The sequence below is a fragment of the Lissotriton helveticus genome, chromosome 6, assembly GCF_964261635.1.
Source record: "Lissotriton helveticus chromosome 6, aLisHel1.1, whole genome shotgun sequence".
Taxonomy (NCBI): Eukaryota; Metazoa; Chordata; class Amphibia; order Caudata; family Salamandridae; genus Lissotriton; species Lissotriton helveticus.
The window spans coordinates 1,024,248,409-1,024,272,170 of record NC_136067.1 but is presented as its reverse complement, the minus strand read 5'-3'; the positions used below and the strand labels follow the sequence as shown (position 1 = coordinate 1,024,272,170).

Genomic DNA, 23,762 nt, shown 5'->3' with positions numbered 1-23,762 from the left:
TACCGAAGATGACCACCTCTGTCTTTTCAGAGTTTAGCCTCAAGCAATTAGCCTGCATCCAGTTCTTAATGGCCAACATACCCTCTCGAAACAGAGCCGCTACCTGATCCCCATCGTTGTTGATAGCGAGCACCAGCTGGGTGTCGTCAGCATAGGAAGTAAGGCTCATGTGATAGGATTTAATCACTCTCGCCAAGTCCAACACGTAGATATTAAACAGTGTTGGACTTAGCGATGAGCCCTGGGGAACACCGCAAGGTAGTGCAAGCTCTGGTGACTTAAAAGGTCCCAGCGTGACTGCTTGAGTGCTGCTCGATAGGAACGAGGTAATAAGTTCCTTGGCACTGGATCGGATGCCTAAATTGCCGACACGGTCGATCAGTATAGAATGATCGACCGTGTCGAAGGCGGCCGATAAGTCCAGCATTATAAGGACGGCTGTCCCTCCCTGATCTCTGATTGTTCGGATGTCATCTGCAGCTTTGATGAGAGCCGTCTCAGTGCCGTGGAGTTTCCGAAAACCAAACTGCGTGTCATCCAGCAGTTTATTTTGCTCCAGATAATCAGCAAGCTGAGTGTTCATTACCCTTTCAAGCACTTTGGCGAGAAATGGGAGGCTTGCGATAGGTCGATAATTTTTCAACACCTCTTTATCCAAAGATGGTTTTTTCAGGAGTGGTTTTAATAGAGTGTTTTTGAGCATGTTCGGGTATCTCCCTGACCTGAGGATAGTATTGCTCACTTGCATGATGGTAGTGCAGACCGTATCAATCACTGGTAGGTAGACTTTAGGAGGACAGGGGTCAAGGGCAGATCCTGTCTTTATAGATCTCATGATATCCCTTATTTGGTTCTCCTCTACTCCTTTAAATTGGGACAGTGAGCAAGTGGGAGGGCTAATTTGGATAGAAGGTGAGGGGGAAGTATCTTTGATTGAAAACTCAGAGTAAATGTCATTGACTTTGGTGAAAAAGAAGTCGGCCAAGGAGTCACACAAAGCCTGCGAAGGGGAGGGGGCCGTGTCTGTAAGCTTCCCGGCCAACTGCTTCCCCACCTCAAATAGTTGTTTACTGGAATTTTTTGAGGAATCAATTTGATCCCCAAAAAACTTCTTCTTAGATTCATTGATCAATTTTTTATAGGTAGACTGAATGTTTTTATATAGCGTTTTACTCTCTTGATCATAAGATCTTCGCCATTGCCTTTCGTGCCTACGGCATTTTTTTTTTTTTCCTGAGTTCTTCTGTGAACCAGGGGGATGATGGTGTCTTTCTGTTACTAGATAGGGTCTTAAGGGGTACTAGTACGTTCATAGCGTTCCCTATCCAGTCGGTAAATTGTTTAGCGGCTAGATTAGGGTCCGCGGATATAATAGGGCATGACTTAATCAACAACTCGGCCAAGGCTACATTGTCAATGTCTTTCCATACTCTAAAAGGTTCTTGAGTATTATATATCTGATTAATTGGGGAAGAAACGCTGATAGGTAGGGTGCAAAGAATAACAAAATGGTCAGACCAAGTTAGAGGTAGAGTGTCCGTAAGAGTGATACCCTGTATATTAGAAAATATACAGTCCAGCGTATGGCCAGCCTCATGTGTTGGGCCGTTAACGAGCTGAACTAGTCCCAAACTTGCAAGATCTCCAATTAATGCTTGGGAATCGGTATCCTCCTGTTTCTCTAAATGAAAATTTAGATCTCCCAACACTAAGAAAGAATCCTCGGTCACAAAGGATTCAATCAGTGAATTAAGATTGGCCAGGAAAGCGGAACGTGGGCCGGGTGGTCTGTAAATCAGTACTCCCTTAAGGTTATATGAGGGTGTCATCTTGATAGCAAATTGAAATGCTTCACAGCATTTGGATGCGATGGGGAATATTCTAACTGAGAAACAGTGTCTCGTGATAACCGCTAGTCCTCCTCCTTTCTTACCCTGTCTATCAAATCGGTGTATTGTATATCCGTGTGGGATAGCAATTACCAAATCTGGGCCAGATTCTGCGTCCATCCATGTTTCCGTAACGAATAGCGTGTCTATATTATTATCTATAATTAGATCATGAATTTCCTGCCTGTGTTTTCCTAAGGATCTGACGTTAATGAGTGCAATGACATTCTTTTTCGCATTATTAAATGAACCTTGTTTGGTTCGGGCTATATTGGTGATGAATGGTAAAGGAGACATACAGCCGGGGCATATGGTGACTCCATTTTGGGGGATATTCTCCGGGTTATATCGAGGGCATATGTTACATGGGACTGACCTAAGATGTAAAAGGTCATTGCCAGAGTATGATGTATGACTGGCAATCCCGTCTGGACCCTTGCAACTCCTAGCAGTGCTTTTGCTATCCTCTCGACTTTGAAGTGGTAACACCAGTGACAGTCACCCTTTGGGGCATCAGGGCTGCACCCTTTTTGTTTTCTGCCCATTTTTATTGTTATATCAATAATGAATAATAGTTTATTATTCACAATCAGTGTAATAAAAATGGAGCACTGGCACTGAAACAAAACATTTGCTGAGAGCTGAGGTAAGTTAAATAAAAAATTGTTTAAATTGATGTTGTGTACATTGGAGAGAATGTGTTTGTGTGAGAAAGAAAGCCTATTAAGCATGGGCGGATTTTGCGAATTGGCAATCCGCGAACTTGCGTATTTACGGATTCGCAATCCGCAAAATCCGCGAACTCTCGCGAATTTGCGGATTTTTTTTTTTTTTAATGTTCGCAAGGATTTCTGCCAGTTCGCGAGGGTTCTGTACCAGTTCGCAATTGCGAACTTACTTGTCGGCTCGCAACGGCCGCGACTATGTTGTTTCTACATCTGGTTCATCATCACAGGTTCACAGCACCCTCTGTTTCACCACTGCCACCCTCAGGTACACCCATGCCACCCTCTGGTACATCACTGCCACCCTCTGGTTGGTTTATCACTGTAGATTATGGGGGTGAAAAAAAGCAAGCACACCTGCCCTGCTTCAACTGACATGAATTAATTTGGGGTTGATTAATGTGTCACTGAATTTAAACTTCCAGTCTGGCTGGCACCTGCTTCCTTATCTGTAATTTGCTGAACTCTGAAGGGGCCCCTCAGGAAGCACTACAGGGAATGGTTACTAATGATAAGATTGAACTTTTGCACCTGCTGAGTGCTTTCAGTATTGTCTGTAATTGCTTTCTGTTGCAGTGTAATTTTTTTAACAGGACCTTTGTTGTATACTTGTAGCTATTCTCTGAGCCTGCTGTGAGGGTCAGAGCAGGGTCATAGAATAGTTGCAAGTAGGCAAATGAACTCTCAAGCGGCCCCTCAGGAAGCACTACAGGGAATGGTTACTAATGATAAGATTGAACTTTTGCACCTGCTGAGTGCTTTCAGTATTGCAAAAATCCAAATATCCAGCAGCATCCACAAAAGTAATCCTTCCAGGTCAAGATCCAAATCAAAGTGACCAGCACATGAAGAAAGCACTGGGAGGAGCCTGGTGGACAGGAACAGGAAGTTGGAGACTGTGGGGCACTTCCTTCCTCCCACCCCCACCCCCCAAAATGGACTCCTTGCAAAGAAAAAGTGCAGGTAAATGTCAACCTGAGGAGTTATTCTGATAAAAATCATAATTTTCAAGGTTTATGCTGCCTGCTGGTGGATTTCTTGTGCGATATTGCAAATTTTGCAATCTCGCAATTGCGAGATTGTCGCTGCCCGCCGCATCTACGTGTTCGCAAGTATTTACTCCCGCGAAATTGTATAGTATTCTAGTTGGCAAGCAAAAAATCCACTTCGCACGGATTTTACGAATTTTCGGCAAGTTCGCTAGAGTTCGCGGATTGCAAATTTACCGAAAATCCGCAAAATCCGCGAGCGGAACGGATTTTACGCCCATGCTTAAAGCCTATACAAGTATGAGAGTGCTTCTTTCTGTGAATGATAATGTGAGAAGTTGGCCTGGTATATGCTGTCCACTAATTAAAGTGGGCACCTTGCACCAGTTCAAACAACCCTCATGGTGATTTAAGAGATCAAAGATAACCTTAGAAAGCTATCCAAGTGGTATCAAAGGAGGGCAGCCTTCAGGCTTAGTCTTGAAGCAATGTTAAGCAGCCTGTTTCACCAGAATGTAACCTTATAGTATTGGTTAAATGAAAGGAGAACCACACAGTAGTTATAAAAATATGTATGTATTAATATAACACTATTTAGTATGACACAGTGTCTCCTACTTGGAGATAATCACAAAGCACACATACAGAGTGGGCCCGGGAGGGGGGGCAAACCATATACTAAAATAGTGGCATAAGAACCACAACAGTTTCTAGAGATTGTAGAATCTCTGAGAACCCAACGAACCACCCAAGGTGAGTAAGTAAGGACCCCATGCAGGACCGGTGCAGTGTGGGAACAAGACCACATGCTCCATACAATTCTATGGGGAAGTCCCGGTTGAGGTTTTAGAGATTAAAGACCATTCCCAGTGGACTTCGAAGAAACCCAGGGGAAGTTAGAAGGTTGGAAAGCCACTTTACCCATGGATACCGAGGTACCCAAGTTACCTATCCCAGGGAAGCCTGTGCATAGGTCTGGAGTCGCATCGGAAACTGCCATCGAACCCAATGGAGGACTTGGAAAAAGAACCCCTGTTGGAAGGAAGAAATGTGTCCGTTGGAATCCAAAGGTGGATTCTTGTTGAAGAGTACCTGAAAGCAGAGGGGACAGAGTCTGGGTCACCCAGGAGTGACCAGGGTCTCGGTAGACGAATGCCCACTGAAGTTGGATGTTTCAGGTGTGTTGATGGAGTTATTGACTCTGCAGCCACGGGGACAGGAGACATTGAGGACATCCAGAAGCCGGATATGAGCTGTCCTACAAAGCTGTCCCACAAAGGATATCGAGTGCTGAGGGGTCGGTGTCCGGGGGGAGCACCAACAAGCCTTGGCAACAGCAACCCATGCAGAGGGTCAATGATGGTTATGGTTCAGATCAGCAAGGTTTAGGAGACTCACCAAAGCAAGGAGAGTCAGGACAGGCACCACGAGGCCCAGGAAAAGCAAAGTTCACCCTCAAGTGGACTGACAGGCCAGAGGCATTAGAGTCACAAGAGTACCTCAAGTTATTCACCAAATAGTAGCCCACGAAGCACTCGTTGAGAGGAGGCCAGAGCTCTTGGTAGGAAATGGTGCCAGAGGTTGTGGCTACTCAGAGCACAAAGCACTTGCTCGGGAAATGAAAACAAGCATATGCCCTTGCAAATGTACGCGGTGCAAAGGGATTTGGGTGTTGAAACCCCCACAAAGGATTCTGACCTTAAACTCAGTGAGAGGGCAGCTCGGATCTCGAGGGATGTAGAAACCCACTTCCTGTGTTGCTGAAGCCTAAGAACTCAGGGTCAGCAGACCAGACAGCAGTGTGGTGGTGCCTGCGAATGCAGGGGAGTGACTCCTTCACTCCAAGGGAGATATCGTTGGTTGTCCTTGATGCTCCACAGGTCCTGCATGGATCCTGTATGGTGTACAGGCGATGATTCAGACTGAGAGGGAGATGAAGTCAGGCCCAAACGAAGTTCATAGAAGTCTAGACTGTCCAGGCAGTTAAAGTTCAGTGGTTTCTGGTTCAGAATCTTGTCCATGTCGAGACTAGGATCCTACAGCCAGGTAAGCCTTTTTGTACCCACGGGAGATGGCTGGACAGATTCAGGGGACCCTCCCAAGGGAGGGTCTGGACAGTGGGGAGGTTATACCCAGCATTTGGGGACACCCATGAAAAATCTTTCGCACTAGCATAATGGAGCACATTCTTTGGCATAGATCGCACCCACGGCACAATGCTATGACTGGCACATTGGCAGTAAATCTTGTCACAAGGGAGCCCAATTGTGGCTTATTGGGGAGAAGGCAGCCAAAAATTCTGACTCTGAAATACTAGAAGTAATGTTTAGCAAAGAAGTCAACAATGCAAAACGGACCCCATGGTCTACAGAATGTGGAAAAGACCTATGAGGAGGTCCCTTTTAATGTTCGATTTTTCTCACCCCTCCAAATGTGGCATGCTTCATTATAGGGTAACTTCCTCGCATTGTAAACCCAGTCACAAAGCAGGCTACCACCCCCCCCCCCCACTATGAGAGGGAGGAGGTCAGGGATGTTTTTCTTTTGGAAAAAGAGATATACTAAACCTTTATGTGAGCAAGGTGTGGTGAGTAATGACAAAGGAAACTGCAAATGTGAGATAAACCTAACTACAGGGTGCGCAGTGAATTTTATTGGGGCGGCCCTGGGCCAGGATTCAAAACAGGCTATGATAGGAGGAATTCCACCTATCATAGAGTGAGAAGATTGGTTGATATGTTTCAGCCTTATACCCTTAACAGAGGTGTGGTGGCTTTCTTCAGGACCTTGTATGTGTAAAAAAGTGTGCCTAACATAACAAAATTGGGGTCTAGAGTAAGCAAATAATAATAGTGGTATACAAAACCAAAACAAAACCAGTGGTTGGAGTGGAGCGGTCACTTAAGCAGGATGCCACTAGTGTTTCCCTGGAGGAAATAATATATTTCAAAAGGGACATACTCCATGCTTTATACATTAATTCCTAGCACTTGTTCAATGAATGATTGGCTCACAAAGGACTCTTAGGGTGTGATTCTTAATTAATCACATTGTTAGTCATGCTTAAGAGCTTGGCTTACCTGCAAAAGTTAGGTAACAAACCTAAGCTTAACTATGGCACAAACTCAAAGAGGCATCCATGATATATGGAGAACACTAATGGCAAAATTCTGTCACTGTCATATTGTGTATCATTTTTGTCATAAGGGGGCACCCGTGATGAAATGAACTTTTGTAAACACATTTTTGTTATGTTTCATTATTGTGAATGCATAGAAAAGTATGTTTTTGAATAAACCCTGTTAAACAATTTAGGCTCCCAGTATAGTTTTGTGGCAGTATTTATTCTTGAGATGAACACATAACAACATAATACTTTAGTTTGTTACAAAGAGAAGGCAGTACGGTTCCCCTGGGATAGCATATCAACACCCTAATATAGGTGGTATCTAAAATAGACTTTTGTATTGGTACATCAGGTGTGTAGGTATTATTGAACTTCTCAGTGACAATTAATTGTAATCACAGAGACGTTTTATGGCATGGGCAAAGTGGACTCTGGGCCAGGACCCCATGCTTTAAGGGGGGCCCCTGATAAAGCCAGCTTGGTTCTACTAAGAGACTTGCCCTGATGACCATCAATAATTCTGGAACAGATTGTTTTAAATACCATTTTCATTGGAATACTGCTTAATAAAAAGGATTGATTCTAAATACCATTTTCCTAAAAACAAAAAAATAATAATGTGGGTGATGCGTAAGACTCTATTATAGACATTCTTCTGTGAACTGTAATAAAAGTTCTTTTAGATCACAATAGGACATAACATGAGAGAAATGGGGGGTGTCATGGAGATTATTTGCAGTGATATTAGTGAGCTGCTGCTGTGTTACAATATTGAAAACCCAGATCTCTTGACTGGGTGTGAGTGTTTGATTGGTTCAGATGCTCCGTCCATCACCACCCCCTTTTGTACCACTTTGTTCGCCATAAGTTGGCAGGGTATACTTAGACGGGAGTCCCTTGCTCACTTTGCCACTGGATTCAAGCAAGCTGGGCTGAAGACGGCTGCAATGCCAGAAACCGGTCCTCAGAAGCTTGTTTCCGGTCCAGGGAAGGCATGGCTTGGCAGTTCGGGCTGGACTGTTCCCATGAGGCACAGGGTCAGACTGATTTGCATATGGCCATGTCTGAACTGGGGTGGCAGAGTGGGCTAAAGAACGGTGATGGATTAAACCCAGATCTCTTGACTGGGTGTGAGTGTTTGATTGGTTCAGATGCTCCGTCCATCACCACCCCCTTTTGTACCACAATATTTAAAACACACATCACTAGCTGTGAACACATTTAGAATGTGGCCTGTGTACGGTAAACGACGTGGCCAAAGACGACATGAAAGAGCTGAAATTGGTTAATAAATTAGTAGGGCCCCCCAAAATACGTTTGGCCCAGGGCCCCCGAAATCCTTAAAATGGGCCCGGTAATCTATTCAAGATCATGTGACATCCCTTCATGGGAAGATTTTGGGTCAAAGGTCATGATGTCACTTCTGTGATGTCATTTAGGTCAAAGGGTTTGTGATATCACTACAACTACCCCAGACATTTTGGTGAGTCAATGCCCCTAGGTCAACAGTTTGAACTGTCAAATACAGTAATAATGCGGGTTCTGTGGGCCCTCAGTCCTCTGGATCACGGCACCACTGCACTTGCTGCACCAGTGAAAGCTTACCCAGTAAGAGATTGCTAAAGCTGCCAGGAATAGCATGTTTATGATGAGAGCAAAAATTAGCGCATGTTGACATTTTGAACTGTTTTCATGTAGTAGAAATGTTTAATCAGTATTGAAGGACTTCTGTTCTACTGTTAAATATGCGATGAAACCTGCCAAAGGCAGGTGGTGTGCAAAGTGTTAAATGAAATAATGTATTATAGCACCTGAGATCTCGCAGCGAACTATTTGGAAGTGTGATATTCCAGAGTTTTTCTTAGAAATTAAGCAGATGGAGGAAATGAAATACTGTCAGTTAGAACTTTTCAGTTCAATGAACTCTGACCTCCACTGATTAATCGTGTCCTCCATGCTGTTGTATGGGAAATGCTATGTGCCAGTGGTCTCTACACGAGAAAGCCTACGCATGTTGTCTCCAATATTGTCTTTCTTAACATCCGCCTCTTCTGCTTTGTAACACTTAAAAAAAAAATCAGGAAAATGTCTATCGCTGAAGGCAATTTTGTTTCACTTGGTTGATGCTCTTCCTGCACCTCGTGTGTATATGGATTTGGGGAGGAACTGGAGTGGCTGGTTGTGTGTAGTTTTCGGAGCAGCTTGGAATGAGTAATATTTTGGACATGCCCTTCATTTCATTTTAAATCAGCAGTTATTTTCTTTTTCTATCTTTAGCAGTCTTATTATGATACAGTGGAAGTTTGCCCTTGTTTGTTTCTCAAGCATATTAAAGAATGCAAGTCTTTTTTCTTGTTACTCTGTGCTAGCGGTACGTTCCTTTGACAACATATTAGAAACAAAGCTTTGGCCACAAGCATCGGAACTGAAGCAGAAAAACTAAAGACTCCTTGGGCAGAAAGTGAACATCAGGGGGAAGTGATTTGCAGCGTTAGACTTTGATGTCTTATCTAAACAAAGCCCTAATTAGAAAAAACGCAGCACTGGTGTGATGTCTCGGTGAAATACATCTAAAAAAAAAGCTCATTAAACAAATGTTAAAGAAAACATTGTGTCAAAAAAGAGAACAGCGGAGTATTTGTCTTCCTTTTTTCAAATACATGGATTTTATTATTTATGTTACAGAAATAGAAACACGACCCAAACCTGTATTGAGATAAAGCTGACGTCAACATGCAAATGTCCCACGTCTGGGAAAAGCACACTGAGCATTCATTCCACCGCTGATCTTATCCAGATCCGGGTACAAATGGGAGTTTGTGCTTGGTGTTAAATGGTGAGGCAATTGTGCACCCTGTGGACAGAAAAAAGCCTGTTTCAAATGATGCGAGCAAATAGCCCACATTGAGTTAGTGCACTTTGAAATAGGAAAAGCTCACGCTATTACTCTGCTATTCGAATGTAGAGGCCCAATTCTCAGCAAGGTGCTGTAATTGCACACCCCTAGATACAACTGCAATATTGGTATTTGCCAGGAATGCAACTACTACCAACGGCCATAAGGAACAAAGGGGCACATGCATCATTGTTTTTTGCCGTCGCAAAGGGGCAGATTCTGAGAATCTGCTCCTTTGCGACCGCAATTTTTGCTTTTGGGATGCATCATCCCAAATGCAAAAATTGCTATGTAAGTAATCGCAAAATTTGCGATTACTTAAATTGAGATTGAATTTAGGGGATCACGAATTGCAATTGCCTAAATGCAATGCCACAAAAAAAATAGCAATTTCACTTTTAAGAAACGCAAATTTTTACCATCAACTTAAAGTTGATGGTAATTTGTGAAAACTTTGAAAAATGCACAAAAGTGCGTTTTTTAAAGTTCTATGTTGCACACAAGCATGCCCTTGGAAGTCAATGGAAATTGCATGCGCAATTTGCAACTACTTGCACATTGCGCATGCAATTCCCATTGATTCCTATGGGCCTTCAGGCCCCATATGAATGAATCGGAAGCCCTTGCTTATTTGGGATTTGCAATTTGCAAGTCACAAATAAGGAATGTGTAGGAATCTCAATATGTTTTGCGATTCCTACATGCATAGTATTTTGCAAATCTCAAATAACGATTCAGTAAAATTCGCTATTTGGGAATTGCAAAATGCGGGCTTGATGCATGTGTCCCATAGGGCCTTATTTACAGTTTGGCAAACAGCACAATCTGTAAAAGAGAGCTGAATATCGCTTCTGGTTTATTAATAGTGACACAGACTACAATTCATTTATAAACTATGGGATTCTGTAATCCAGTGATGGGACCGAATTCCAAGTCCTAGATTTACTCAGGAATCTCTGGCCGATGGTCTTTCTTGCCTGCTAAGAAGTGTGAAGAGAAAAAAACAAATAACCAATTACACATTTCCCCTCTCATCAATTTAAATAACTACAGACTCCGAATTTAGCTTTTGTTGATTTATTACAAAGCCAGGACCAACAGAATATAGACATCCCTCAAAATCAAGGTGTAAAGATACATGAATACTAATACAGAGCTCAACCTACGAATATAGTTCATATAGCACAATAGGCACAGAACAATAAATTCCAAAATCAGAACAGAGCTGAGTATAGACACTGAGTCCAGATCCTTTTTCATTTTTATTTCTGAATTAAAAATAATCTGTCCCTCCTCTACTTCTAAAGTGGCATTCCTTCCTAGTTCCCAGAAGAATTTCCCAACTGTCAGCACAAATTGACTTCCTTAGAAGTGCACTCATGTTAAATGGGTCAAGTAGCGTAAGGCTACCGATGTCATTCTAAGATGCTCTCCTTCCTCAGTGAAAGCAGAAATCCTGAAAATCTGTCCCTGAGCCTAATACAAAAAGACTAAGTTACACAACCCGAACATTATTCCATGAACACCTTCTTTGAGTAACTTTCCACAAAGTCCAATTAATTTTACAGCTCTGTCTGCTGACCTTGGTTCCCAAGTTTCACCAGGTGCCGAAATTGTCCTCCTTTCTCTCTGTCCTCCTTTCTCTTTGTCCGTCTTAAATCTAAAAAAATTAAGTCACATTCCTGCACCTGTAGTAGGAATGGAAAGACAACTTCCTACACACATACATTATAGTTAGCTCCTGACCGTGGAGCAAGCGAGGAGAAATGAAACCTTTAAGAAAAATGGAAGTTAGGACTACATTTCTGGCTAACCTAGGAACTTTCTTTAATATACGCTCATTACACAGGCCTTTATATGAATCTTTTAACAGTGAATACATTTGGTTTACCTACTAGTCATTATATAGGTGCACAATTGCATGATTTCTCTGAATACGTGCGAAATACTAATCAATCCTGTAAATAGCGTCACACTTTTATTCTACAGATTTTCATATGATGTTATATAAACTTCCTTTTAATATGCACAAAGTTCAACCAAACATTGGATATATACAAGTGCCGTTCGTACATGAAGATAATGCACCCCTACAATTTAAGAGCGTCTAGCGCTCTATCACCTGTATAAAAGTAAGTCCCTAATTTCTTAACAATCGGTGACTTGAGACGCATTCAGAACTCGACTATTATAAGTTATTACAGTCGAGTTCTGACCTCACAATGCCTGCTGCCAGAGCCAGCAGCTAAAACAAAGAGCCGTTCAGGTCACGGAACATAAATAAAGCAGCTGTTTAAAGCAAGGAATCATTGCTTTTCTTTCTTCTGCTCTATTTCAACATCTTACAATGACAAGCAGAAAGAATATGTTTATTTTTTTAACTCCTTAGTTAGTAGAAAAGCTAGAATCTTTCTGTATGTTTCTGCACATTCCAAGCTACTGCAGCTTTGTACTACTGACTTACATTGAACGATTTTTAATATCTGTTTGCATCAAATATGATGATGAATCAGTATTTATAAAGCATGCAGATGCTCCAAGGAGTGTCCTGACACAGGAAAGAACTTAAGTCTGAGAAAAGAGCCATGTTTTTAACTTCCTCTTAAAGATCTGTTTAGACCTTACTAGGAGGAGGCCAAGGGGAAGTTTATTCCAGGTACAGGGCCCCAGGAAAGAGAAAGAGCGACCATCTGTTCTAGAGCGATACATCCTTGCTACCATTCCATTAGAGGAACAAAGCTTCTTAGCAGGTATACATTAATTTTAGTTGCAAGATATCTAGGACCTACTAGATATAAGGCTGTTAAGGCAGGAACTAGTGACTTGAACACAGTCCAGTTCCTCACTTGGAGCCAGTGAAGATAATGCAGTTAGGAGAGAACGGAGTTCTCAAACGAAGGTTTGGAAGCCTCCGTGCCATTGCATTTTGAACCACTTGGAGCTTCTGATTAAATATTCTGGCAGGCCCAGTTACAGGATATTAGTGTAATCCAGCCTTGAAGTAATAAGGCCCCGAATTACTGTTTTCCTGGCTGGTATAGAGAAAAAGTACCAAACAAATTGAGTATGTGGATGTGTCTGAAAAAGGTCTTTACCACTGCCATTGCTTGAGGCTGCAAAGAAAGCAAGTTATAAAACTTAACCCCTAAATCGTTTACTACTTTAGCTTGAGAAAGCTAGGGAGTGGGTAAGTCCCTCAGGCCAACAAGCGCACAAGTCAGATGGTGAGTTCACACCACATAGGAGGACTTCTGTCTTATCAGCATTGCACATCAGCTGATTCTGGCACATTCAAGAGAAAACTGCAGCCAGGCAAGGCTTGAGATCCAGAACAGTATCTTCATCTTTATTAAAGGAGAAGAGCAGCTGTGTATCATCAGCATAAGATATCATTTTAGCTGCAAAGGATTCTACCAGATGTGCCAAAGGGGTTAAATAGATGTTAAACAATGTGGGGCTAAGAGCAGCGCCTTATGGGACCACTACAGTAAGGGGTTTAGTACCCAATGAAAAAGCAGGGGTCCTGACCTCTTGAACTTTGCTTCCCGAAAGAGAATCAATCCATCTCAATGCCATGTCCTCCAGTTCAATGGTCTGCAAACAACAAAGGAGCAGAGAGTGTTGGAACTCTGTCTAGGGCTGATGACAGACCTGGCAATATCAGAAGGCCTTAGCGCCTTTATCTAATGTACATTTATTGTGCTCTGACACCTCTAGGAGAGCTGTTTCAGTGCTCAAGCTGGGCCTAAACCCTGATTACCTGGATAGTAGGAGGTCCTTGATGTTTTTAATGTTGCATTATTTGTCATTTTTGCAAACATGCTCTCTCTCATATGAAAGAGCTACACCCCAAGGTTTTAAGTGGTTTGTGGGAAAGGTGATGGTGTGATAATGTATTATATGGAACAAAGTGCCCCTGAACTTACTTGAATGGGATATTGCAAGTCACCTCGGCGTTCCATAGCCTATAAAGGAACTCAGTATTCAGTCTCATTCCTCTATATGATTATGGAATTCATCAGTGACTTGCAATATTCTTATAATGTACGGCAGGGGGTACGTTATCCGTTAGATAATGCAGCTGATGGGACATCCACCCCTTTTGTGGTGGAGTATGCCATAAGACCCTAAGAGTACAATAAGCTGGCATTTTTACTCAGGGCACATAGAGGTGAGCTAGGAAACACAGCCCATGTAAAACGAAGCATCGGCAAAGCGAATAGGTCTCATCTATGCAAGATATTAGTTTTGTCAGTGTTTTTCAGCCATGTTGTACAGCAGTGCAGCTGCTGTGTAGCATGACTGAAAGTGAAAAAAGGCGAAGTGACTTTGTCTGTGCTGGCCTGATGATAGCCTTTTTTAAACGTACAACCATGCTGCACAGAAGCCGTGCTGTTGTGCATCATGGCTAAAAGGCAATGACATAGCAAAAATAACTTGTACAGATGCAAGAGCTATTTTGCTTTTTCAGTGTTTTTTGTAGGTGGATGGGAGGGCATGCTACGAGGAATGGGGGAGGTTTAGAAGTGGGAGACAGGGTGAGGGAGGGGAAGAAACAACTCAGCAGGAAGCTTCAGCTTTAATAATATAAAAATCCAAAATATAAAGTTAAAAAATGAGCAATGACATGGCCAGCACTAGCCACGTCATAGTGCTTTTATTTTTGTTATGCGGGGTGAGCGAACATGGACCATGGGAGGAGGGCTGCAGGGGCAAGCAATCATGTAATTTAAGGGTAGAACGAGGAAAGTAAAAAAACAAAAATAGGCTGTGTTTCACAGAATCAGCATATGGTGAATTTCCTGATCAAGATGTCACTTACAGCTCTAGATATCTATATTTGTCATATTTAAAAAGTGTGAGCAAAGGAGTGTGACTAGTTCATGGAAGCTAAGATGAAAGCAATCTGGTGAGCTCACAGTATCATAGTCTTTTGGATTTTCACAAACATTTCCTATGCCTATCCATTCACCCATTACATTTCTAAACTTACAACTAACTCAAGCCTAGTGGTGCAATCCACAAGGGAAAGTGTCCCAAATACTCAATTGTTCTAGAGAAAATTGAAAAAATTTCCCTTTGACCCCACATGATGTCTACTTTTACTTTTTCTCAAGGAAATTCACTTATCTCTGTTTTTGTCTTAATTTTCAAAAGACTTTTACTTCAGCTAGTTTTCCGCTATATAAAAACCATACACATACATATGTTATGTTATATTGGTATTTATAGCGTGCACAACTACTCATGAGTATCCTGCCGCGAAGCAATAGTACACATATAGCGAGAGAAAATGAATAAATAGTAACATAATACTGTTTCTGTCTTGATCACATCCATTAGGAGGAAGTTTCTTACATTTACTATAATTTAAATTAAATATTTCTAAGTTGCGCTCGAAGTAATCTAATGTCAGTTGTCTAACATGATCTCTACTTCTTGTTGTAACATTCTACTTAAGACCTGGTTGCACACACAGTAAACATTTTTGGATTATTGCACTGGGTTATTTCAAGGATAATGCTGTAACTCATTGAGGTGATTGAGTATTTCCATAGGATTGTTATCTTGAATGAATGTAATGAGACAGTGATAAATAAAATATACAACTTCCTAAGATCTAACAAATACTCAAACCATTGGAATTTTGTAGCTGTGAAAAAATCTGCAGTTAGAAATTTGTTAAGATTGCTAGGCCTTAATTTGTGCCCTAGGGTGCTGGTGGGGCCACAACATTTATTGTTGGGGATAGGCATGCATTTTTCAACATCAGATATTTACAGAGAACAAGAATGGGGAAAAATAAACAAATCAGAACGATGGAGGAAGAGACAGACAGAAAAAACATCACAGAGGAAGAAAGCAAGACTCTTGCAAAGTAAGATAAAGAGGCAGAAAGTGCTTGGTAGTGGATTAAAGAGGCATGAGGTGAATTTAAGACTATATTTAAACAAATAAGAGGACACTGTTCCTAAGGTGTGGTGTAAAAAGTCACCCATCTGCCTTTAAAGAGTGGAAGAGAGAAAAAGATAGAGTAGAATCCTAGGTTAAACTGACCCACTAGTAAGGGTGAAGAACAAGTCTTGCCTCCTGTTGCCCTCACACACCCGAGAGGTGTAATGCTTCATCATCGGGCAATTTGCTCCTCGTAGGGTCGGCGCTGCAATGCCCTACGGGTTCCTCGAAGGGTCACTTTATTGGAGATCTTTTGTATGTTGGCGGATGGTGCATGCGGGTGTGTGGGTCCTATGTGAGGGTAAAACGGTGCGTGCATAGTGAATAAAAAACTGCTACAAAACCAACAAAGTGCCCTGTGTCACAGTATGCCGAGAAAAAACATACTGGGTTAGTAACCATAAAAAACAGATCTCTTTCATGTTTCCTTTCCTAGGTTCTGATCAGGAGCAGCTCAATGACCCACCCTGACATACATTGTGGGTATTTACTTTTTAGCATTTACCTCACATGCACTTCACTATACTTTTTTATCCTGGTCCTGAAGAAATGCCAACGACCCATGTGGCAATATAGGCGTGAAACATGTTGGGGTTTTTACTCTACCAAGAGTGCCGCTATAATTAATATCTTTTTCTGGTAAACCTGTGGCAGTTTTTTATTCAGTATCCATGCACCCTTTTACCCTCACGTAGGACCCACACCCCACAAACCTACATGCACTATCTGGCAACATTCAAAAGATCTCTGATAAAGTAACCCTTCGGGGGACCCATAGGGCATTGCAGTGCTGGCCCTACAAGGAGCAAATTGCCCAATGATGAAGCATGACACCTCTCAGGGTGTGTGAGGGCAACAGGAGGCAGGACTTTTTTCTTCCCAACTTGTTCTTCCTCCTTACTAGTGGGTCTGTTTAACCTAGGATTCTACTCTATCTTTTTCTCTTTTCCTCTCTTTAAAGGTGGACGGGTGACTTTTTGCACCCTGCCTTAGGAACAGTGTCCTCTTGTTTGTTTAAATATAGTGTATGTGGAGCATGGACACTGGACCGTAATTGGCTCCCTGGTCCCCCCCTTTTTTTGTTGATAGAGTGAACTTAAGACTACCAGCCTTCGTATTTAATGCACTTATATATATATATATATATATTTGCAGAGCATTGGGCACTAGCACTCATTCTATTACAAATTAAGCACTGGCAATGGCCATAGAATGCAGTATCTGCAACAGATTCAGCCTATTATCTAAAACAAACCATGCCTATACAGATTAAAAGTTACAGAATACCTAAGGCCTGTTCCTGACTGCGATGCCACGTACCCGCCTTACAAAATGTGAATAGCGCATCCAGGACATATCCATTGTGAGCACTATTTACCTAGTGCTAAGTTGCACCATCTTCCTCTTTGCACACCTAGGAATGGAGGATGTGATGTCATACTAATAGCATAGTGTATTCATCATTCTGGGGTGAGCATAGAGCTCTCGTGGACTATTGATCCACCTGACGCAGGCCTAGTTTGACCCTGGATTTTCAGGTGGGTAAAAATGGCAGGGAAGTACAATATGCTCAGCATTACAATAATGAGTCAGTCACAAGCAGAGTTTGCGCCGGCCTTTCTATATGATTAGGGATTGGGGCCAAAACTGTTTCTGATATTGCAGATGCTCCTTGTAGAAATTGCACCTACTTTATTCAGACTTTTAATAGGTGATAATCATTCCCCAAATTAGATTAAGGATATCCTGCAGAATTTTAGTCACTCCACTTTACTGCTTAACATGGAGATTCTGCCAAATTCCGCTAATCGCTGTGTGGCACAATTTTTTCATGCAAGGCTCCAGAAAATGCAAGTTGGAAAATGAGATTTAGTGTTCCCTTAGCATGATTTTTTTTTACGAGGGCAGTTGCGTGTGGTCGCAGGCAGTCGCGGTCAGAGGGCTGCAGTTCGAGTAGATTTTGTTCTTTAGGGGGCAGCAAACCCAACTCGACTGGCTTCACATTCTTCCGCAACCCATGATGTGATTCATGCAGATTTTTCACACTACTCGCACATTTGGCACTAAATTACACGCTAGCTGCATATTTTACGCCCATGGAGGAACGCTGCAAAATCTCCCAGAGTTTTTATGTAACTCCCTGGAATTCCACAGAGTGAAACTCTATGAGTTTCCCCCTCCCATAGTCAAGGACACTCATAAAAGTCATTCTAAACTGAGAAGAATTGAAGTCAGAAATTAAAATACCCACAAAATGTCATATTTGCTTTGTAAATTCTAATGTCTTTATTGTTAGCTTGTGTAGTAGTGACACATTCATATAAAAGAGATTTAACTGGCATGCAGATCTGCATCAAGTGTGTAAATTCACTAATTTCACACCATGGACTTGATTACAAGTGACATGGGAAATATTCCGACCCATGTTTGATCCTAGTTGCCATCTTAGCTTCATAACAAACCTTATGAGAATATGTATTAGCGTCTATATTTAAACATTTAAAGGAATGCATTGTTTGAGTGCAATTATCACTGAACAGTCTCTTTTAGCAGAATATTCATGATGTGCTTTTAAATAATGATTTATTATCTGTATGCTTGAAGAAAGGATGATACTCAAGAAGAATGGCTAACACTCCATATGAATCTGCTTTGGAGTAAGTAAAGAGTGGAGTCATAAAGATTATAAACTATATCAAAGATTTCTAACAACACAGGTGGCACAAGGCCACCCACAATGCCAGAAAATGTGAAAATATTTTAAATCTGGTAATGTGAGAGTATCTGTGCAAGCTAAGATGGCAGATGCTTCATTGTGGGCCTCACAAACAGTCACTGGCAGGTTTAGAACTGTTGCTAACTGTTTAGCTCTTAAGGAAGGGGGTTATGGTAGGCAGCCACGGGGCAACCGAGGGCTGTTTCACAACTCAGGTCCAGCAGCAACCACCTGGGAGCTAAGAATCAGAGCTGAGACCAAACCTGCAATATGGCTGCCCAGAGGACTTGGATCTGCATAGACAATAGGAAGCCAAAGGCAGTGTTTGGCAATGAGAGTGATTGGGGAACCCAAGGAGCCATGTAGGACCACAGTGAGGGATACTTTTCCTTCCTCACATACCTGTGCACCCAAGAAAGTAGCATGAGCAGAGGCAATATGGTAAATTCGATGATCTGTAATGGTAGAGAGGCATAATACAAGGGCTTTTTGCTGGATCCACAATGGGCCTCTTCACAAACACAGAGCAAAGGGGCACTTCAGGGTAAGCAGGTCACCCAATTCACCGGGGAGATGCCATCCTAGGCCAGGAAATCTCGCTGAATGATTAAGGAGAGATACCTCATATAAATGCGAACCCCCCTTTTCAAACATAGTTAACAGGCAACTTGGGCGATATGGAAGATGAATGTAATTTCTAGTGCATGGAAACTATAGGATTTTATATACTTTAAAATACAGGGGCAGATTTACAAGAAAATGATGCATCTGTAGAGATAAGTCACCTTCCCTGTGCCACAATGCAAAATCCTTGCTTGGATGTGCCGTATTTACAATATGTCACAACATGGCACAAGGATTGACAGATGCGTCAGAAATTCTAATGCATCTGTTGAAAGAAAAGTCACGCATAGCTGGAGTCGTGTCGCAAGCAGGACGCAACTCCAGAAATGCGTGTTGCGGCCTATTCTCAATACATTGCGTCACTCCTTACGCCTGCTTCAAGCAGGCGTTAGGTTTTGACACAGTGGTGTCCTAAAAGTCACGCAGTGAAATCTTGTAGATTTCACTGCGTCACTTTTACGAGGCTTTCCTGCGTGCAAACGCCTACCCTGCATACATTTGGGCATATTTACAATGTCTTTAGCTAGAAGATCAGCATATAATGCTACATTGAGATACAAAGATTTAGAAAACAGCTAAAAAAGAAACAATGGGGCAGCTTTACAAGGAAGTGCCAGAGCGTAGCAATGCAAGCCTTTTGGCTGCGCCACGCTGCGGAACTTCCAAAGAACAGGAATGCAACATATTTACAATAATTTGTCACATTCGTGTGCTCTCCCCTGCGCTGGCGCACAAACTGCTGCCATGCACCGGCACCCTTGCACCATGGTGCAAGGATGCCTGCGTCATGGGGAGATTGTTTTTGTGCAGGAATGACTACCTTCCTGCACAAAAGCAATCACTACAGGCATTTTCCTCTTTCAATGTATGCTGTACAATGCAGCATGCATTTAAAGAGGAAAAAAGAAGGAGAAATGAAAACATTTCTCCTTGTCGCGCCTTTCTACAGCACCACTAGGGTGGAGTAGAATTCAGACGCATTTCCAGATTTACAATTCCTCAAAAATCTTGAAATGTGTCTCGTTCCATTGGTGTTGCATGGGAACACCCACAGCAACACCCATGGAATGGCCCTTTCACGCAAAGTGCTGCATGTAAAGGGGCCATATTTACAAGGACAGGAAAAGCCACACAGAGTGGCCTTTCCTGTCCATGTAAATATGGAGCAGTAACATGCGCCACCAGTACGTCGCGAAAAGTGACGTACTGGTCACGCAGCGGGCTTGTAAATTTGCCCCAATATCTTTATCCTGGATGCCCCAGATTATTTGAGAGAGACGGCACAGACCAATATGTGGCAGGCTTGTTTTACACCTTTCTGGAGAGAGTAGGAGAAGATCAAAGTGATAGAGCCCAGATAGTTGTGCCAATAACACCTGTCAATGACCCATTTTTAAATACTCTGGTGAGAGTTCTCTTCTTCAGTGACAAAGAAAAGATCATGGACAAAGTGCATCAAGGGGGATTGATCTTACGGAAATGTGCACATCTACAGATATACTGATATCTCTCTACAATGACTTTAGTGAAGTGCAAGACCTTCCCATCTTTCACAGATCACTTTTTAAGCGAAGGCATCATGGATAGAAAGACCATGCATTCAAGTTGAATTTGCCCCGGGTTTGGAACTGAAGGATGACACTTGACGTGGTACTGGGAGAGACCAGCCTGCAATTGCATATTGTGAGAAGTAGCAGAGGGTATTTGACTGATAAAGCAGAATCCATCAAGACTCAGAAGAAACCAAGGAGAGTAAAGAGAAAGCAATTTAGCATCTTCACAGAGTCAACAGAGATTCAGACATAAAAAAACAAGATTGATGTGAGCAACTTGAAACAATCACCTGCTGATGTACAAAAACCAATTGGAGTGTCCTTCCAGATACAGCATGGCCATTGCTATGGTGGCAGTAAATAAGAATGGATGGGAGTTCTACCTCCTTAGTGCTGACAGAGCTAGACATTACCACATACATAATCACAATCAGTGGACTTCACCTTTATATTCAAGCAGATGCTCACACACCTCCAAGTACTTCTTACAATAGTCCTTTCAAAAAAGTCAAATTTCAATTCATAACTGCCAAAAGAGTATTTTTTATCTCTTGTTTCCAAAAATATAAACTCCAGCCAACATGTGTTTCATCTATGGGTAGTGGTCCCAATGACTTCATCAGGGTATACAGTAATAATGTGGTTATTAGAATTGTGAAAAAAGCTAACATCGCAAAGGAGTATGCTGAGTAATGCATTCCGAAAAAGAATCAAGTGCATATATAAAGAGGCCTGTCAGGGAATGTATTCCTCAGCTAGCACCCATGTATTACTGAATCACATCTTCTGGACTATGGTGTTCAGCTTTCTTCATTCCCATGTTTGAAGTGAGTTTGAAACCCATTCTTCAAAGCCGAAGAAATATTCTGAAATTTAGAACTGACAATGATATTAACAATCACTCCCTGATAAACCAGAGGGTTTTGTTCAAGTGAACACAATGCAAAATTTGCCAATTTGCTACCGACAGGACAAAATGTTTCCAAAACAACACAGAGACCAAATATTCCCCACAACAATTGATAAACTGTAACACAAAATTTGTGATATATTGCATCATCTGCCAATGCAAAAAGATTTACGTTGGCAGTACCATAAGAGCGCTGAAGGAATGCATTGAAGAGCATATTAGTGCAATCAAAAACAACAACTCGAATTACCCTTAGCCACACATTACAATATGGTACATTCCACATCTGCATTGATTGACATCAAATCTAATGGCATAGCCCACAAAGAATGTAATCCAAGAGGTGGAGACAGAAATATGGCTCTGAGGAGAATGGAGACCAAATGTGTAATTACCCTCCGGGCGGCTGACAGAGGCCTAAACATTGATAGGAAACTGTTGTAATTACATTCTTCTTCTTTCCTCTCATGATGTCTTGTGGTACCGCCTGAGCTCGCGCTGGCAATTCTCTCCTTGCCTCCGAGCCCAGGATTCCATCAGAAAGCCTTTATCAGCGATCTGGTACTCGGCTCAGCTGGTCGGGTTTTAATTACCTTTGTTCTTACTCAATAAATCTACTTTCATCTACGATGTGTTCCTGCGCTTAATTTATGACATTTTTGGGGACAATCTGCTCACGGACCCAAAGACATCATACTACAGCCTCATAAACCTGCCCAACATGCAAGAGGAACATTTTAAACGGAGAAGTGCCGGTTTATCCAACGAGAGGCAACAAGGAAGAACCCGACAGCTTACTGATCTTACTTTCATGAACGTTGGTATTCAAGAATTATTTCAAGAGTGCAAGGTATGTGAACTTTCGAATTACCTTTACGGAGCTTACGTCTTTCTGCTTTACACAATATCCTTGGTCTTTCACGGCTTATGGGGATTAACATCGCGACCCTTAAAATTGTTAAAAGCGCGATACTGCTTACGTACAAGGCCCCATCCTTACAGCTTTGTCCAGTTTTTTAAAAGGGCAACACCTCCTATATACGTGTTCCCCACCCTCGCAGCCATGCTTTCTGAAGTTTAGTAAGACGTCAAGGCTTAGCATTAAAAGGGCAACGACGAAGACTGTTCATAACTCCATACTACCAGTTCTTAAAGTGGTAACATCAGTGGGTCCCACTTTTGAATTTTATTGTGCAAAACTGTGAATTTAAGGCCGTTTTCTCTGCTTCAAATTTCTTACTTGGCGAACAGTGCTTTGGCAACACTTGAACACCGTTTACATTAAGGATTTTAATATACTTGGGAAATACTCATCTACAGAGCTGTGACACGCACACATAACTTGATTGTGTGTCCAGACAGTGCATTATACTTACCACAACTGTGACACAGACACAATTTGCGGATACTTCTGCTACTGTGACACACACATTATCTATTTCATTACTACAACTGTGACACAGACACATCCCCAAATTGTGTCATATAACATATAATATATATTAAAAATATATTATTGTAACGTGTGTTAAACTACTCTCATTTTACCATGAATGTCACAAATTCTATTCTATACTGTGGGTACGTGAGGAGCACTCCGTTCAACTTGTTTATCAATTTTAATACTGGTGCTGCGTCTAATAAGGGTAGTCAATCCTTGTGCTAAATATGAGTTATGGCGGGTTTGTAAACCCCCCTAGGCGCGCACTATGCACTTGGTGTGTCTACACCTTCACCAATTTCAAAGAAAATTTCCATAAATGCTGAACCAAAAATCATTTGTATTTTTATACTGCATATAATTCATTCATTGCTGTACATACTTTTTCACAATGCTGATTATTTCATCATAACAACATATACAATGCAAATTAGATACACTTTAAATCATACATCTACATGATTTACAATCCTTCGTTCTTTTTGAACATTACAATTTTCTTTTTCTGCCCTATGCATTTCGGTACTCAATCAAAAATAGGGAGATGTAAGTGTTTAAATTTACTAAAACGCCCATGGGTGTGATCTATTGAATATGCCAATTCCTACCTCTATAATCAAGTTGGTGTATTCGCGAGCTAAAATCAATAAAAGATAGATGAGAATTCATGTTAGCTCAGGGTGTCTCAGGTTTTCTGCAGTTCAAAAAAGAAGCTTTATTGTTAGGAGCTTTAGGTAAAGAGGGACAACACATTTTTAAGTATCTTCCGATGTCATCTCTTGAAATAGATGATGTTTACAAAGATGCTTTATTTAGATTAAGTACCAGATTTGCCAAACAGGAAAATATAGTTATGCGTAGACATAAATTCTACACGCAGACACAAAAACCTAATGAGTCCATAGATGAATTTGTGTCTAGATTAAGAGAGTTATCC

The 23,762-nt window shown here is 41.7% G+C and overlaps 1 long non-coding RNA gene across 2 annotated transcripts in view; it reads right to left on the bottom strand.

Moving 5' to 3' along the window:
• The window catches only part of LOC144761632 (uncharacterized), a 429,197-nt gene extending 406,817 nt beyond the window's left edge, over positions 1–22,380 (bottom strand). Inside the window, exons 1-2 of one of the 2 annotated variants that reach the window (XR_013595826.1) lie at positions 22,256–22,380; positions 9,437–9,584 (exon numbers count right to left, since the gene is read on the bottom strand). This is a non-coding gene — a long non-coding RNA (uncharacterized LOC144761632). The remainder of the gene's footprint in view (positions 1–9,436; positions 9,585–22,255) is intronic. The other variant, XR_013595825.1, reaches the window with a different exon arrangement.
• Positions 22,381–23,762: the final 1,382 nt, after the last annotated feature.